The 18,193-nt window shown below is 47.8% G+C and overlaps 1 protein-coding gene across 2 annotated transcripts in view; it reads left to right on the top strand.

The window, feature by feature from the left end:
* The first annotated feature begins 7,923 nt into the window (after positions 1-7,923).
* Positions 7,924-18,193, top strand: part of FAM102A (family with sequence similarity 102 member A) — a 50,498-nt gene continuing 40,228 nt past the window's right edge. The window contains exons 1-3 of one of the 2 annotated variants that reach the window (XM_041725618.1): positions 7,924-8,141; positions 10,680-10,735; positions 11,302-11,370. The gene's annotated coding sequence lies outside the window, so the exon portion shown is untranslated. The remainder of the gene's footprint in view (positions 8,142-10,679; positions 10,736-11,301; positions 11,371-18,193) is intronic. The other variant, XM_041725616.1, reaches the window with a different exon arrangement.

The raw sequence follows: 18,193 nt of genomic DNA, 5'->3' as shown, positions 1-18,193 counted from the left end.
GGAGCCCTGGTTCACAACCCAAGCTGATGCTTAACTGACTGAGGGCACCCTAGATTTTCCCCTTTTAGGTGGTTGTTTTTGTTATTCTAGCTGGAGGAGCATTGGGTTCCCAGCTGGTTATGGCCCATGCCCAGCACAGCACTGTTCACACGCAGACTGGCACTGTCTGCTCCTCTGTTCCCTCTCTTCCTCGAACCCAGACCTCGATGTGAGCTGGACAGGGCAGGGAGGGTCTGTTCACTCTGGTAACCCTGCTGTCCAGTTTGGTGCCTGGCATAGACAAATATTTCTATAACCATTTGGTGAATAAATGAACGCAAAACGATAAAATGAATGGTAACTCTGACAGTGTCCATGTGACCATGTTGCTGAACTTCCCCTCAGGTGATCAGGGAAGGCTTCCAGGAGGAAGTGGGGGAGGTGCGGTGTCAGCAAGGGGGTGTTCCAGGCAGACTGGGGACAGTATGTACAGAGGTTCAGAGACTAGGCAGTGTCCTACTCCTTTGGGGAACTGAAAATAGGTTAATCCAGGTGGAAGTCAGGCAGGAAGCAGCAAGGGAGGGGTGGGTGGGCAGGGAAGCAGGGCCCAGATCACTCACTGTCCTGAGGAGGTTGGTCTTTCCCCTCAGGGAAATACAGGGGAGACAGGGCCCAGCCTTGAGCTTAGAGGCGAAATGGGAAGCAAAAGAGCCCTGGCTGAGCTGGTGCTCCTGGGCTACATATTATTGTATTGACCTTGGACAGATTCCTTCCTCTTTTGGGGTCTCAGTTCTCCCATCTGTGAAATGGGCATTGGGTTTTAGGAGGGTGGACACCAGACAGGCCCACACTGTGCCTCTCAAGCCTGCTGGCAGAATGGGAGAATCCATCTGCTGGTCAGCAGGACAACCTCACAGAAGGTATTGTATCATTATATACATATATCTTTAAGATTTTATTTATTTATTTGAGAGAGAGTGAGGAAGAGAGAGAGAGAGAGAGAGAGGGAGATAGAGAAAGGGAGCACCAGTGGTGGGGAAGGGCAGAGGGAGAGGGAGAAGTAGACTTGCTGCTGAGCAGGGAGCTGGATGCTGGGCTCCATCCTAGGACCCTGAGATTGTGACCTGAGCCAAAGGCAGACGCTTAACCAACTGGGCACCCAGGTGCCCAGTATTACATCCTTAGAACATTCCTAACCTTCAACTCAGCAGTTCCTTTTCTCAGAACTTATCCTGAGATGATAATTGAGGACTTGTGAGAAAGTTGGCTCAGAAGATGTTCATCAGAACACTGCGGACAAAGGAGAACAATAGGAAGTAGCCTAAGTGCCCAGCATCAGGCGAATGAGTCGCTGCTCTAGCAAGAGTCGTGCTGGATATTTCTAATGACATGCAAAGATTTTCACAGCACATTCGTACACATTTTTATTGCGAAAACAATACATCTCACTTTTAAAATATTCCAACCCTAAAGAAAAGTATAAAGTAAAAACCGAAAGGTTCCCCCTTATCTACTCATTTCTACTGAAAGTTAAACACTGCTAGCAGTTTATTGAACTGTCTTGCAGATTTACATCAATGCACCTATAAACATATACACGTGTATTATCCAACATATACGTAAGATGATATTTTAATAAGGACAGATGTACGGGATCCCTGGGTGGCGCAGCGGTTTGGCCCCTGCCTTTGGCCCAGGGCGCGATCCTGGAGATCCGGGATCGAATCCCACGTCGGGCTCCCGGTGCATGGAGCCTGCTTCTCCCTCTGCCTGTGTCTCTGCCTCTCTCTCTCACTGTGTTCCTATCATAAATAAATAAAAATTAAAAAAAAAAATAAAGATTTAAAAAAAAAAGGACAGATGTAGTTTCTTAATAAAATATTATCTAATTACATATATAATGCTAGATTGTTACTGCAATGACCCCCAGTGCATCTTGCCTCCTAGTACTGGTGCCCTGGCGTAGGCCCTTTCTGCACTGACTTTGGACCTGGCCATGTGACTTGCCTTGGGCAAGGGGACACGAGAACCATGATGCAAGCTGGGGCTTGGTAAGTAGTTGCACTTGGAAGTCTGGTCTCTTGAAAACCCTTGGGATCCAGCCACCAGGCTGTATGGCAGCTCAGGCTAGACTGCACAACGATTAGAGGCCACATGCAAGGCCCTGGTGGATGAGAGGCCATCTTGGAAGCTCCAGCCCAGCCAAGCTTCAAGGTGAAAGCAACCATATGACCAAGCTGATGCTTTGGGGAACTGAAGAATGGCCAGTTTCTGGATGGTGTGTTACTCAGCAATAGAAAATAGAAACATAGATTGTTTTGCAACTTAAAAAAATCTTAATACATACATATATCATGTGTATGTCAGTTCATGTGGATGAACTCATCCTTTTTAACGACTGCATAATTTTCCATGGGGGGTCAATGAAGCATATATTTTTTTAAAGATTTTATTTATTCATGAGAGACACAGAGAGAGAGGCAGAGACACAGGCAGAGGGAGAAGCAGGCCCTCGCAAGGAGCCCGATGTGAGACTCAATCCCGAGACCCTGGGATCACGACCTGAGCTAAAGGCAGATGCTCAACTGCTGAGCCACTCAGGCATCCCTGAAGCATAATTTTCTCACCAATCTCCTACTGATGGATGTTCTTGGCTATGACAAACAGTTCTACCTCCTTGTGTAAATATCACTGCCAACCGACATTAGTGTCTTTAGGATAAATTCCCAGAAGTGGACTCACTGGGTCAAAGGGTACACATTTTAAAAGTTTGCACAGATACTTCTAAAGTCATCCTCCCAAATGGTTGTACCAATTTGCAATGGGTAAGTGGGTCAGGCTTCCAACCTTGTCTACAACTGGTATGATCCAGCTTGAAAAGTGAGCATGTGAAAATATCACTGAAGTGGCAGGGCTGGGGTGCGGTGGAGGTGCAGGCCATGGGGAAGATCTGCTGTGGCTGCTGGGAACAGAGTCTGGGGCGTCAGCCCACATGCCCTCCCCCTCAAGTCCTCCAGTCAGTTCCTTCCTCTTCTGCTGAGGCAGCTGTGCTCAGCACATCCTCTTTCAGCGCTGCCCTTGAAGACGCTTCCCCAGCAGACCTGCCTCATTGGTAGGCTCAGTTCCTCCAGCCTTAACCCCTATTCACAGTGACCCTTTGGCTCAGATGGGTCCTGGCCCCAGCCCCTGTCTTCTGCACAGAGGAGCCTTCCAAATTCACCTTTTGACTTTGGGTAAACCCTGATCTTCTCTTGATGAGGGTGATAACCATACCAACCTTTGGGCTCTGTTGTTTATTCCTTCAGCAAATGGTAATTTATTTATTTATTCCCTTAGGAAACAGATATTTCTTTTTTTTTTTTTTGAAAGAGGGTTTTCTTTTTTTTTTTTTTTTAAGATTTTATTTATTTATTCATAGAGACAGAGAGAGAGAGAGGCAGAGACACAGGCAGAGGGAGAAGCAGGCATCATACAGAGAGCCTGACATGGGACTCGATCCAGGGTCTCCAGGATCACGCCCTGGGCTGCAGGCGGCGCTAAACCGCTGCGCCACCGGGGCTGCCCGGAAACAGATATTTCTTCATTCATTCATTCATTCATTCATTCATCCCTAAAAGCAACATTTATTCATTCTTTCTTCCCTTCCTTCCTCCCTTCTAAACATTTACCATTCTGGCCTCTTAGCCCTCATGGTCCAGTGGGAGGAACAGGTAACTCCATAGGTATATATTTTTATGTACTTGTATATGGGGCTGCATCACCTGAAATCAAGTGCAAGAACACAGAAACCTGATTTAGCTGGAGGGGGGGGCAACTAGACGGCCATCTCGAGATGGAAGGAGGAGCCAAAAGGGTGGGAAGAAGGATAGCTGTTCTCCTGGTGGGTGGCATGGCTTATACCAAGACCTGAAGTACAAGGTGCATGTCCCATTCCTTTCTGGGACAGAAAGAAACTGAGTGCATGGTGAAGGGGAGAGAGAGGTCTGAGATAAGGCCCCAGGGGTCAGCAGGGCCACACAGGCAGTGACCTTTAACCTAAGAGCACTGGGGAGTCATTGCCAGGATGGTAGGAAGATTAAATAAGATTAATGATGTAAAAGTCTTAACCTATGGTTAGTGCTCAATACATGTTGCTCTTTGTTGTTGTTGTTGTTGTTATTATTATTATTATTATTTTGAACTTTCTCTACCTACTGGGTATCAGGCCACAGAATTCCCTTTGATCCCAAGACACCCTGACTAGTCTGGGCCAGCTGTGTTCCTTGACTGGGAAGGACTCCAGAAATAGCCCCAGTGTTTTTAGGAAATGGGATCCAAATCTAGAGATCATTATTAGTAGCTTGCCCCAAGGTCACCAGGGGAGGCAATGCTGGGATTTGGACTCAGTTCTCTGTCTTCCAGCCCAGTGCCCTCTCACCCCATCCCTACTGCTAAATGCAAGTTCTCATTATCTCCTTGCCTAGCCTGAAACCCTCAATGGTTCCGCACTGCCTCCCAATACCCACAGCCTAGCCCTCAAGACCCCCTGCTTGGGGTTACCTCTCTCTGTCACCTGCCATTAATCCACACCAAGACAAAAAACATTGTTTGATGTTCTCCAGAGGACACAAGGACGTGTACTGCTACCTATTTGATGGTGCCATTCCCGCCGCCCCCCCCCCCCCCCCCCCCCCGCAACCTCCCACCAGGAAATTAGGAAGTAGGGGTACTCCAACCTTTTCTCTAGTCATTCTGCTCCCTATGGAGCCCACCTGTCCTCCTGGATTAGTTTCCTATGGCTGCCATAACAACTTGTCACAAACTTCGTAGCTTAAAACAACATAAATCTTTTTGTCTTAGAGTTCTAGAGGTTAGAAGTCTGAACTGGGTCTCACTGGGCTAAAATCAAGGTGTCCCCCAGGTCTGTGTTCCTCTGGAGGCTCTAGGAGAGAAGTCTTTTCCAGCTTCTAGAAGCTTCCTGCATTCCTTGCTTCATGGCCTTTTCCTCCATCCTCAACGCCAACGACATAACATGGCTCTTCCATGCTACCATCTGTTTTTGATTCAGTCTCTTTCACATTGAGAGACCCTTGTGATTACATTGAGGCCACCTAGATAATCCTGGATAATCTCCCTATCTTAAGGTCAGCTGATTAGCAATCTTAATTCCGCTTCTTGCCTTAATCCCCTTTGCCATGTAACCTAACATATTCACACTAATCCCTGGATGTGAATGTGGACACCTCTGCCAGGGAGTCATTCTTCTGCCCACTACACTCCTCCCCCTCACCTCCCCTCTCCCTTGCAGGTCCTGCCCTTTCTCACCAGGCAGCTGTCATTCAAGTAGGAACCTGAGAGGAAGTGTATGCCACCCACATTTCTGTAGAAGAAACAAAGACTTCTCACAATACACCTTTGTGGAATGTTTTTGAATTTGTAAAGGGCTTTCTCATTCTTGGGGGTTAGTATCACTTCTTTTACTCCACATCTGAGAGAACCATGGTTAGAAAGGTCAAGTGGCTGTCCCAAGGTCATAGGTCAGGAGTGAATGTTGCTGGGCTCACACCCAGGCCTGACCCCAGCTTTTCCCCTCCTTCCCCACCCTGCATGAACAGCCGCTCCTCCCCAGACCATCTTAATGACTTTCCAAGGGCGAGCCAAGGGAGTCCTGTGGCCGGCCAATCTTCCCTTATTCTGGCTTCTGGCCAGAAGTCATGGGGTCATACTTGAAAGACTTCCTCAAACCTTGCAAGTCTCTCTGGAGGCATCTGCCTGAATTAGAAGCAGGAACTGTTCCCTCCATGCTGCCAATGGAGCGGGGTGTCATGGGTGCAGGTTTCCAGGGGAGCTATTAATCAATGTGTTTCAAAAGCCTTAAAAGCCTGAATTCTGGAGGGTTGGGGGGGAATAGGGTAACTGGGTGATGAACATTAAGGAGAGCAGGTGATGTAATGAACACTGGCTGTTATATAAGACTAATGAATCAATGACTTCTACCTCTGAAACCAATAATACATTATATGATAATTAATTGAATTTAGGGACACCTGGGTGGCTCAGAGGTTGAGCACCTGCCTTCAGCCCAGGGCATGATCCTGGAGTCCCAGGATTGAGTCCCACATCAGGCTCTCCCTGCATGGAGCCTGCTTCTCTCTCTGCCTATGTCTCTGCCTCTCTCTCTCTCTCTCTCTCCCTCCCTCTGTGTCTCTCATGAATAAATAAATAAATAAATAAATAAATAAATAATTTTAAAAAGTAATTGAATTTAAATATAATTTTAAAATAATTTTTCAAAAAAGCATGCATTCCTTTACCCATAAATGTCATCTGATGGAAATAGACAAATATGCAGAAATGCACATACAAGGTTGTATGCCGTGGCATTACGTGGAACAGCCAAACATCAAAGCCAAGCAAAATGTCTACCAGTAGAGTCTTGATAAAATAAAAAGATGGATCCACTGTGGTAGTACTACACAGTCATTAAGAATAATGTAGATCGCCATTTAGCGATATACAAAGACAGCTTCAAATAAGCACATGAAAGAAGGTCCATACCATAGTCACCAGAGATACACAAAATAAAGCCATCTGCCACTATACACCTATTAGAGTGGCTGAAATTAAAAAGAGTGACCATATCAAATATTGCCAAAGATGTAGTCACTGGAAATCACATATAGCGCTTACTGGGCCATAACATGGTATGATGATTTAAAAAAAAAAACTTATTCATGAGAGACACACACACACAGAGAGAAAGAGAGAGAAAGAGAAAGGCAGAGACACAGGCAGAGGGAGAAGTAGGCTCCGTGCCGGGGACTCGATCCCGGCTCTCTGGAACCGCTGAGCCACCTGGGCTGCCCTGGTATAATGATTTTAGACAACAGTTTGGCAGTGTCTTAAAAAGTTAAACACTTACCATGTGTTTCAGTCATTCTACGCCAAAGAATTTACCCAAGATAAATAATAGCACAGGTCCATAAAAAAACTGATATATAAATGTTTACAGCAGTTTTAGGTCTAACAGCCCCAAACTGGAAACAACCCAAAGGTCCACCACCAGGTGAATGGATAAACAAACCCGTATATCCACACAATGGAATAATGCTTATTAAAAGAAAGGGAACTATCCAATCCACACAACACGGATGAATCTCAAAATAATTATGCTAAATAAGTCAGACAAAAAAGAAAGCATAGTGTATGATTCTATTTATATAAAATTCTAGAAAATACAAACTAATCAGTGGGACAATAAAGCAGGATCAGTGGTTGCTGGTGCGCATGTGTTTGGGGTAAGGGGTGGCAGGAGGGATTCCAAAACGGCATAAGGAAACTGCTGGGGGGTGATAAGCTTGTCGATGCGAATACGGTGATGGGCTCGTGGGTGTACACATATGTTGAAACTCATACTCTTTAAATATGTACCATTTACTGCATGTCAATCATACTTCAATAAAGCTATATTTTAGGAAAGATTGTCTCTTAAAAAAAAAAGTAGGTTCCAACTGTATAGACAGTCTGATTTCCTTTCCAGGGGAGAAAGAAAAAAAAAGCCTTTGTGTGTGCACATTTTCTGGGTGACAGATCGGACGTGAAGTAGACTTTTTTCTCTAAACTCTTCTGTGTTTGCGCACAACCACACGTCTGCATTTATATTATATTTATAATAAAACAATTTCCATTTTGCAAAAGGAAAACCAAACAAGGGCCCGAAGCAGGGCCCAGCTCCTCCCCCTGCCTGGTCCTCTCCAGCCGGAGCGGAGGCACGAGGTGACCCCGACTCCAGGACTTCCTGCGAAGTCCCCACGCACAGCGGCCCCCAGGGCAGTGACGAGCACAGCCCTGCAGATGCTTCCCGGAAGGCCGGGGAGGTCAGCCTGGGCTAGACCAGTAAATCACCCGCGGAAGGGGCCGCAGGGTTTCCTCCGCTGAGGCTGGGGAAAATGCAGGCTGGGGTGGGTGAAGGAAGGGGCGGCCACCCGCACTTGGCTGTTCGGGGGGTGGGTAAAGACCAGCATACGGGGAGAGGAAGCAGCGCTGCCCAGCGTCGGCAGGACCCGGCGGAGGCCCGGGGAAACCAGCAAGCCACTCCGGAGCTCTACGTGCCAAGGCCCGCCTGTTTCACTCGCTGTTTCTCTGCGCATGCGGCTCGCCTTCCGCTGGTAGTTGACGTGCCGGTGAGGACTAGTTCTGAGTCCGTATAGAACCAGGATAGAATCTGATTGGCTCATTTTGGGTCACGTGAGTGAACCAGTCAGCCAATCGGGTGGGGTCCCGTATAATAAGATGCCTTCTAAGGGGTTCTGCAGGGCTTCGCACCGGAGGGGTGGGCCGGGGGCGGGGGCTTCCTAGCAGCCCTGGGCTTTGCTTTGCAAGGAGTGAAAACCTGACTGGTTCAGTTCTCAGACAGCACCGTGCCTTCCTAGGGCGCAGCTGTCCTGAGGGGCCCAGGCACTAGGAAACCAGCCTGGTTCAAGCCTCCTTCCGTGCAGTGGTTCCCCACCCAAGTCTCTACCATCACAGCCCCTGGCGGCGGCTGCTCAGACCCCTGCCCCAGGGCAGCAAAGCTCTGCCCCAACAAGGTGCTGGCAAAGTTCTCTGAGGAATCTGAACTAGGTAATGCCGAGGAAAGTCAGGCCTTGTCAGGAGAAGCGGGGGTGGAGAGGTACAGAGTGAGCAGAGGAGGCAGAAAAACGGGTGACTCCAGGGGCCTTTTCATCACTGTCACCAGAGCTACAGTCATATGGCTGCAACACTGACACAACCGTTATCACAAAAGGCATAATTTAAAAGACATGCTTGCAACATGCTAAGCAAATTCCATGCAGGAAGATGCTGGGTAGCAGACACCAGTGCCTGCTGCAGATAGAACCTTGGAGAACCTTGTCTAACCACTAGTGTTTAATGCTAACAGTAACACTGATCTAGCATCTTCTACAGACCAGGCGCCCATTCCAAGCACCTCACTTATAGCTGCTCATGTAATGAGATAGGTATTATTATTCCCACTTTACAGATGGGAAAACTAAGGCACAAAGAGATTCGGTAACTTGCCCTTAGGTCACAGAGACAGGATTCAAATGCCAGAGGCCTGGCTCAGAGGTCATGCCTGTAACCACTGCCCCCTAGGCACTGGTATGTACCTGACACTGTTCCAGTTACTGGGGTACAGATCAAGACGCTTACCCTATTTGCTGGGCCTTACTGCCTGGGTGGGAAGAGACGTAAATAGCCGTGACCCATATAATGAGCCGTCACTGTTTTTTTCTTTTTTTTTTTTTTTTAAGAATTTTATTTTATTTTATTTATGATAGTCACAGAGAGAGAGAGAGAGGCAGAGACACAGGCAGAGGGAGAAGCAGGCTCCATGCACCGGGAGCCCGATGTGGGACTCGATCCCGGGTCTCCAGGATCGCGCCCTGGGCCAAAGGCAGGCGCCAAACCGCTGCGCCACCCAGGGATCCCCGTCACTGTTGTTTTAAGTGCTACAAAGCTTCGAGCTCTAAGAGAATCTAGAAAGGGGCCATCCTTGCCTGGAGAGGTCAGAGAGGGCTTCCCTGCAGAAGTGACACTGAGGGCAGAGTGCGTGGCAGGAAGAGGTCCAGGTGAGAGGGAACAGCATGTACAGTGTGCTGAACCACATTAGCTAAGCTTTTTGCTTACCCCAGGCAAAGGTTACAGGGCATGATAAGGTCCTGCCCTGGCCACCAGGTGACTGGCCATTCTCTCCGTGACTCTGCCCCACCTCTCCACTGGCAATCACAGTTGAATGAATGACCGTAGCTCTCTGAGGTGGCAGTAGGACAAACCCATGAATGTTTTTGGGAAAATATTTGCTCCCAAGTGGCCCTGGAAGGACACTAATCACTTTAGTGCTCGGGTTGTGGGAGTCATGATGATTCAGGGAAAAAAGGCCACTAGCTGGATTCTGGAGGGAATTCAGCCACCCCAGCTGCCCATGTGTGGAGATGCTTATCAGAGGCCAGCCTGGGCATCGCTAGCTTCGAAAGTGGGGCTCTGGCAGTTTGCGCAAAGCAGCCCTGGCCTCTCTCCAAGGGCTTATTTTGGACACTGCTGGCTTTCCTAAATGAGTTAAAAAGCAAACTCTGGGAGTTTTGAGAAGTGCTCTAGTCTCAGCCAGATATTCTTGACAAGTATGGTCAGTTTCTGCATCCTAATGGCTGCAACAGGGCTGTCACGACGAGAAGCTGGGTCACTCTCAAGGGTTAGACTTGGTAGGATGAGACAACAATTGGATCTCATACCGGCCAGCTGGGCAACGGTGACAGCAGGGACGGGGAGGGTAGGGGAAACGACTCTCTCCTACTCTCTCTAGGCAAAGCTGGTTTCGCCTTCTAGGAGGGAACATTAAAAATGTGCTTGACTTTTGGCCCAGAGATTCTGCTTCTGGGAATTATTCCCCAAGACGCCTCCTACCATCACACAGGGGCATTTACAAGAGTGCTCACTGCAGAATGGCTTGAAATAGTTAAAAACTGCGAACACCCCAAACATATCCTGATGGAACTGGCTAAATCTAGTGCGGATGTCCTCATCCCAGACAACTGCCGCCCCTGAAGAGAATGTTCCAGAAAGGCACAGCCTCTAAGTGTTGCTGCTAGTTAGGTACAACAAAACAAGACAAAAAAATACATAAAAGTGATGAAACAATGTGTATTGTATTATTTCATTTTTGCTTTTTTTTTTTTTTTCAGATAGTATTCTTGCAAGCTTGGAAAAAAAGATGATCTAAAGCATCCCTACTGCACTGGTAAACAGAGGTTATCTGTAGGGAGGAGCACCATGGGAGGACTTTCATTTCTTAAACTTTTGCTTTCTATAGCATAAAGTTATGCAATGCTTGAATTTTTACTTTTGCTTTCAGATCTTTCTTTTTTAACGCAAGCATTTTACTGCTATAAACTTCCCTCTTAGTCTGGCTTGTGCTGCATCCCTGAGATTTTGGGACGTCGTGTTTTCGCTTTCATTTGTTTCCAAGATATTTGCTAACTTCCCTTGTGATTTCTTCCTTGACTCGCTGGTTGCTTAAGAGTGTGTTGTATAGGGATCCTGGGTGGCTCAGCGGTTTAGCGCCTGCCTTCAGCCCAGGGCCTTATTCTGGAGACTTGGAATCGAGTCCCACATCAGGTTCCCTGCATGGAGCCTGCTTCTCCCTCTGCCTGTGTCTCTGCCTCTCTCTCTCTCTCTGGGTCTCTTATGAATAAATAAAATCTTTAAAAAAAAGAAAAAGAAAAGAGTGTGTTGTATAATTTCCACATACTTGTGAGTTTTCCATTTTTTCTTTCGCTCTTGATTTCTAATCTCTTTCCATTGCAGGGTATAATATCCATTCTGTTTGAAGTCAGAGGAGCAGCGATGACAAAAGGAGAATGTCTCCGCAGCAAGGTAAGTAGGAGCGCAGGAATGGGATCCACACTGCCTGGATTTGGAGTCAGCTCCCTCATAGACTACCCACATGATCCTGGCTGTGCTGTCACTGCTCTGTGCCTCAGCTTCCTTATCTGTGAAATGGGACATACAGCATAGGGTCTTGTGAGGATGAAAAGAATTCCCATGAAGAAAACCTGAAATTAATGCCAGGGGCCCATACAGCAAGTGTTCAGGGAAGCGGCGTCAGCTGTGGTGGTGGAAGAGGAGGTCAGGACACTGGCAACTGCCCAGTCTGAGGATGTCTCCACTGAGCCCAGTTATAAGCACATATGTTTGCACTCCCTGCCCTCCAGGACCAAATGGGTCCCTGACCCCTGACCTGTAGAAGGGTTGCTGTCAGCCTGTCCTCTTGTTCATTTGTTCCTTCCTTCCTGCATTCAGCACTCCCTCACTGTCCCCACTCCCTGATGTGCTAGGCCTTGGAGCCAGTGGGGGCGGGGAGGAGGACAGACATAAACTCTTCTGTGAAATGGGGATGATGATTATCTAAGCTGCTTTAACAAAATACCACAGACTGGGTGGTTTATAAGCAACAGAAATTTATTTCTAACAATTCTGCAGGCTGGAAGTCCAAGGTCAAGGCGCCAGTAGATTTGGTGTCTGGCAAGAGCCTGCTCCCTGGTTCACAGCCAGCTTTTTTTGGGCCATGTCCTCACATGGCACAATGGGGGAGGGAACTCCTGGGAACCCTTCGTAAGGGCACTATTCCCGTTCATGAAGGCTATGCCCTCATGACTTAATCATCTCTGAGAGGCCCCCCCCACACCCTAATACCATCAGGTTGGAGGTTAGGATTTCAACATATGATTTTGGGGGGAACACATTCTGTCTATAGCAATGATACAACCACTTGCTGCAGGCTGTTGGTGCTTGAGGGGATCTTAGAAATACAGTCCTTAGCCCAGGGCATGGGCCCCCAGGGTGAGGTCAATACACGGAAGCTGTTGTTTAGAGAGAGCAGTGACAATACCAAGGACCTCTTATCTATCTATCTATCTATCTATCTATCTATCTATCTATCATCTATCTACCTTTTAAAATTTTTATTTATTTATTTGGGGCGGGGAGCAGAGGGAGAGGGACAAACTGACTCCCAGCTGAGCTCAGAGCTCCATGTAGGGGCTCGATCCCACAACCCTGAGATCACGACCTGAGCTAAAATCAAGAGTGCAGTGCTTAACCGACTGAGCCACACAGGCACTCCTATATTTTTTTTTATTTTAATTTTTAAATTTTTTTCCCTCTATCTATTTTTATTTTTTTACAATTTTTTAATTTTTTTATTTATGATAGTCACACAGAGAGAGAGAGAGAGAGGCAGAGACACAGGCAGAGGGAGAAGCAGGCTCCATGCACCGGGAGCCCGATGTGGGATTCGATCCCGGGTCTCCAGGATCATGCCCTGGGCCAAAGGGAGGCGCTAAACCGCTGCGCCACCCAGGGATCCCCCCTCTATCTATTTTTAAAGTGAGCTCTGTGCCCTCCATGGGGCTCAAACTCATGACCTCAAGATCAAGAATTGTATGCTCTAAGGACTGGAATCAGCCAGGCACCCCCATTGAGGCCCATTTTTAAGGCCAACCCCCTTATGGTCAACAATATGCTGCCTTGGGGTTCATCATTGGTGTTGATTTATAGCCATCTCTCCTCACGCCTGCACCTGTTCCAAAATCTTCATGGAGGTCAGAACTCTTGTCTAGTTGTCCATTCTTCTGTCCCAGTGCTAACATCAGTGCCTGGCACAGTATGGACAATCAGTTTTGTTCTAGTCAAATAAGCACCATTCTAACTGCTTTACAAATATCAACTCATTCTCTACTCATAACACTTCTGGGAAATAACAGAGAGTTTCATAACTTATCCAAACTCACAGAGCCAAAAAAGCAGCCCCCTCAGAATTTGAACCCTGGGCGATGATGTTTGCTGAAGGAAGGAAGGAGAGTGAGGTGCAGGCTCTGGCATATATAGTTTTGAAATGCAGCCTCAGGGCAGCCCCGGTGGCTCAGTGGTTTAGCGCAGCCTTCAGCCCAGGGCGCAATCCTGGAGACCCGGGATCGAGTTCTGCATTGGGCTCCCTGCATGGAGCCTGCTTCTCCCTCTGCCTGTGTCTCTGCCTCTCTCTCTCTCTGTGTCTCTCATGAATAAATAAAATCTTTAAAAAAAAAAAAAAAAAGAAAAGAAAAAAAGAAATGCAGCCTCAGAGAGCAGGGCCTTTAGCAAGCACTGATTTCCAACCTCATTGCTGTTCCATAAGAAGGAAGTGGAGACTAAAGTCTGGGAAGGTGGGACCCCAAGGCCAAACAGGAGATTAAAATTTGGAATTCCCAGGCTACAGCCCTGTGATCCTAGACTGTTGGGAATTCGGGGTGTGTCAGGTATTTCCCGCTGTTACTGGAGAGAACTTCACCATGAGTTGAGTAGAGAGGGCAGTTTACAAAATACGGTGTGATGTTGGTAGCTAATGCTTGATGAGCACTACCCAGGTGCCAGGTCATTTGCAAAGTCCTTTTGTGTGTGTGTGTGTGTGTGTGTGTGTGTTTTGTTTTTTTGTTTTGCAAAGTCTTTTGTATATATTATGCCCTCGTTGAATCCTCAAAAGAAGTTCATGAGGCAGGTATGGCCACTAAACCCATTTTACAGCTGTTAAAACTGAGGTTGACGGGATCCCTGGGTGGCGCTGCGGTTTGGCGCCTGCCTTTGGCCCGGGGCGCGATCCTGGAGACCCGGGATCGAATCCCACGTCGGGCTCCCGGTGCATGGAGCCTGCTTCTCCCTCTGCCTGTGTCTCTGCCTCTCTCTCTCTCTCTCTGTGACTATCATAAATAAATAAAAAATTAAAAAAAAAAAACTGAGGTTGAGAGACTCCAAGTGACTGGCCCCCAGGTCATTGAGCTAAGATAAGGAGGAGCCTAAGACACATACACACCCCACGCCTGTCTGCTCTCTGGTCCCTGCTGGAGCCCTTGTCCCCCTCTGCTCCTTCAATGCCTCACTGTTAAATGATACCACATTTCAAAATCTTAGCTGTTGCTGACAGCAACATGGGGGACTGTGCCTAAGGATTCAGAAAATAAGCAGAGCTCAGCAAGGGCTGAGGGGCTGTGTATGTGCCTAAGAGGACAGGGAGGTGACCTGGAAACACCTCTTCTTGGTAAACAGGGCCCTGATCACTGGGTGAAAGGTGTCGGACTCCTGACCGGTTATGTAAACCTGTGTTCACCTGCTGACTTCTGGCCCACTGGGTGGGGGTCTAAGAAGGTCCAGAAGTCTACCTCTCTCTTTGCGGTGTGTGTGTGTGTGTGTGTGTCTCATTTTAGTGCACCTCACATACCATCAGGCTGCTCAGACAAGGCTTCAGCCAATCCATCTGTCCACTGTGCTTAGGCCCAGCAGGGCCACAGGGCCACCTGCCAGATATGGAACTGCTGCTTGCTCTTGATGCCCCCTCAAGCCCTCTCCAAGACTTTAGTTTGACTTTGCACAGGAGGAGTTCAACTGGACTCCTTTTCCTTTTCCTTTTTTTTAAATTTTTATTTATTTATGATAGTCACACAGCGAGAGAGAGAGAGAGGCAGAGACATAGGCAGAGGGAGAAGCAGGCTCCATGCACCGGGAGCCCGACGTGGGACTCGATCCCAGGTCTCCAGGATCACACCCTGGGCCAAAGGCAGGCGCCAAACCGCTGCGCCACCCAGTTCAATTGGACTCCTTTTCCTAAGTGGTACTATGCCATGCACTTTCCCCTCATACTTTATGTAACTGTGCAAAGGGGTCATTATCTCCATTTTATGGGTGAGGACACTGAAGGTGAAAGAGGTTAATAACTTGCTTGAAGCGATAGGGCCAGGGAGTGGCAGGGCTGGCATTTGAACCCAGGTCCCTTCAGGCAGAAGGAAGGCTCTGGGAACTGTGTTCTCATGAAAGATCTGGAGATCCAGGTGACAGGCAGAGAAAGGAAAGTTAAGGAAGTTAAGTTCCTGACTTTTATAGGGAGGCAAAGGCCATGTAGGAGCTGGCCTGGGATAATCACATCACCCTCTCTCTAACCCTTTCCATGGTTCCCCATGAGCTTTAGGATAAAGCACAGCATCATTATCATAGCCTGCCAGGCCCTCCTGTGGGATGGGGCCTGCCTACTTTTCAAGCCTTGCCCTCGCCTCTCACAGATTCTGGGCTCTTACATCTTCTCAGCTTAGACCTCCCACCAATTCCCCTCTTTCCTGGCTGACTTCTGCCCACTCATTAGGCTTGGCCTTACATGCCTTTCCCACTTGGAAAAGCCTACCCAGGTCATGGACACCAGTTCAGGCCCAGTCTGCATCCCCACCACTCCCTGAACGCTCCTTGACCCCCAGGCATACCACAGCCCTCATCGCTTGAGCCACACCTGCCTGCCCATCCCCAGCCCTCCCCCTTGCGGCCCAAGTCCCAGAGCCGATGGTGTGATAAGCACCTGGGAATGAAACATGGAGGGAAGATGTGCTTGGCCGACCTTGGAAGGCTGGGGACTTCGAAGGCAGATAGAGAGCGAGGTGGCAAGGCTGCTGGGCTGCCCTGCAGGTTGTACTAAGACAGTACTATAAGAGCAGGGCCAGTGCTCAAGAGCCCAGAACACAGGCTGGAGTTTGGACTTTGTCCAGTTAGTGATTTGGAGTTCTGGACTTAAGGCACGCTGGAGCCAAAGCCAGGTTTAAGAAGGTAAGGCTGTCCTCAAAGTCATAGGGAAAGACAGGTGGGTCTGGGGAAAGCCACCTCCGGGTCTCTGGACAGAATGAAAATGGGGTAAATACACTGTCATGTTTCAGCCTGGGAATCGGCCTGATTTTGAACAGTGTCGAGTCAGATGTTGGGCCTCGGCCTTTGCATACTCACTGATTGAATCTCCTCAACAACCCCAGGAGGCAAGGACTGCTGTGGGCCCAATGGGACAGATGGGGAAACTGAGGTTCAGAGAGGTGGAGTGACCTCCCCCAGGTCACACGGGGACTCTCTCTATCCCTGCTTTAGTTGTAACTCTGTCTTGCAGCTCACTCAGAGGTCAGGGGGATCTAGATGGTTTAGACCTGTGCTGTCCAATATGGTTGTTGTGAGCCACCTGTGCCTAGTTAAATTTTAAATTTAGATTAAATGGAGTTTAAAATTCAGTTCCAGGGCAGCCCGGGTGGCTCAGCAGTTTAGCGCCACCTTCAGCCCAGGGCCTGATCCTGAAGACCCGGGATTGAGTCCACTGTCCGGCTCCCTGCATGGAGCCTGCTTCTCCGTCTTCTCCCTCTGCCTCTCTCTCTCTCTCTCTCTCTCTCTCTCTCTCTGTGTGTGTGTCTCATGAATGAATAAATAAAATCTTTAAAAAAGTAAAATTCAAAAAAAAAAAAAGTAAAATTCAGTTCCATAAATAAATAAAATAATAAAATAAAAATAAGATTCAATTCCTCAGTCACACTAGCCACATTTTAAGTGCTCAATAGCCACATGTGGCTAGTGGTTATCACACTGGATAGTGCAGGTATAGGACATTTCTACCGCCATGGAAAGTACTATTAATAATGCTGGTCAAGGGATCCCTGGGTGGCGCAGCGGTTTAGCGCCTGCTTTTGGCCCAGGGCGCGATCCTGGAGACCCGGGATCGAATCCCACGTCGGGCTCCTGGTGCATGGAGTCTGCTTCTCCCTCTACCTGTGTCTCTGCCTCTCTCTCTCTCTCTGTGTGACTATCATAAATAAATAAAAAAATAGGGATCCCTGGGTGGCGTAGCGGTTTAGCGCCTGCCTTTGGCCCAGGGCGTGATCCTGGAGACCCAGGATCGAATCCCACGTCAGGCTCCCGGTGCGTGGAGCCAGCTTCTCCCTCTGCCTGTGTCTCTGCCTCTTTCTCTCTGTGTGTGCCTATCATAAATAAATAAAAATTAAAAAAAATAAAAAATAAAAAAATAAAAAAAAATAATGCTGGTCAAGACTGTGAAGGTGGACAGGTCTTCAGAGACCATTTAATTCAATTCAATGCTCCTATTTAACAAAGAGAGGGTAGGGACTGGTTCAAAGTCATACAGTGAAAAAACAAAAACAAAAAAACCAAAGTGAGTTACTGATAGGGGTGCAACTCAAAACCTGAGTTCCTCACTTCCAGCCTGACCTCTCTCCACTGAAGGAGATTGACTCCTGTCTCTTAGCTGGGGCTTCATGAGAGGCTTCTGTGAGGCAAAGAGTGACCATAAACTAAGTCTAAAGACAATCGATTAAGTGGAAGTAATACTTTCATGTTGAAATTTAACAAAGGTTGATATCCACAATATGTAGTAAGCTACTACAAATAAATAAAAAGATGACTACTCCAATTGGAGAAAAGGACCAAGGATAGGCCAGGCAATTTACAGAGGAAATGAGAATTGCCAAAAAGATTCTAGTGAAAGAAACGTACAGTAGTGTAGCTTTCTGTTGTTGTTGTTGTTGAACAGATTGGTAAAGATAGAGAAAATGTGGGAATGGATGCTATCTTATACTCTTGGTAGGAGTAGAAATGGGTCCAACCTGTTTGGAAGGCAGTTTGGCCACACTTTTCAACAGTAAATACGTAAATTTTCTTTGAATCAGTAATCCCTGGGCTGGAACCCAAGGATGCCTGATTCTGGGTCTCGTGTTCTGAACCATGACTACTCTCCATGAGTGATGGTCAGGCTTAGGTTGGAAAGGGCGGAATCACTGGTCAATGGGGAGGCTTGTGGACTTGGCTGTGGGAGGCTTCAGCAGGATGGACCCATGTGGGCAAGTTCTTTGGAGCCTTT

This window comes from Vulpes lagopus, chromosome 12, assembly GCF_018345385.1.
Source record: "Vulpes lagopus strain Blue_001 chromosome 12, ASM1834538v1, whole genome shotgun sequence".
NCBI classification, from domain to species: domain Eukaryota; kingdom Metazoa; phylum Chordata; class Mammalia; order Carnivora; family Canidae; genus Vulpes; species Vulpes lagopus.
The sequence above is the reverse complement of the archived record's forward strand: the minus strand, read 5'-3'. Positions and strand labels throughout refer to the sequence as shown.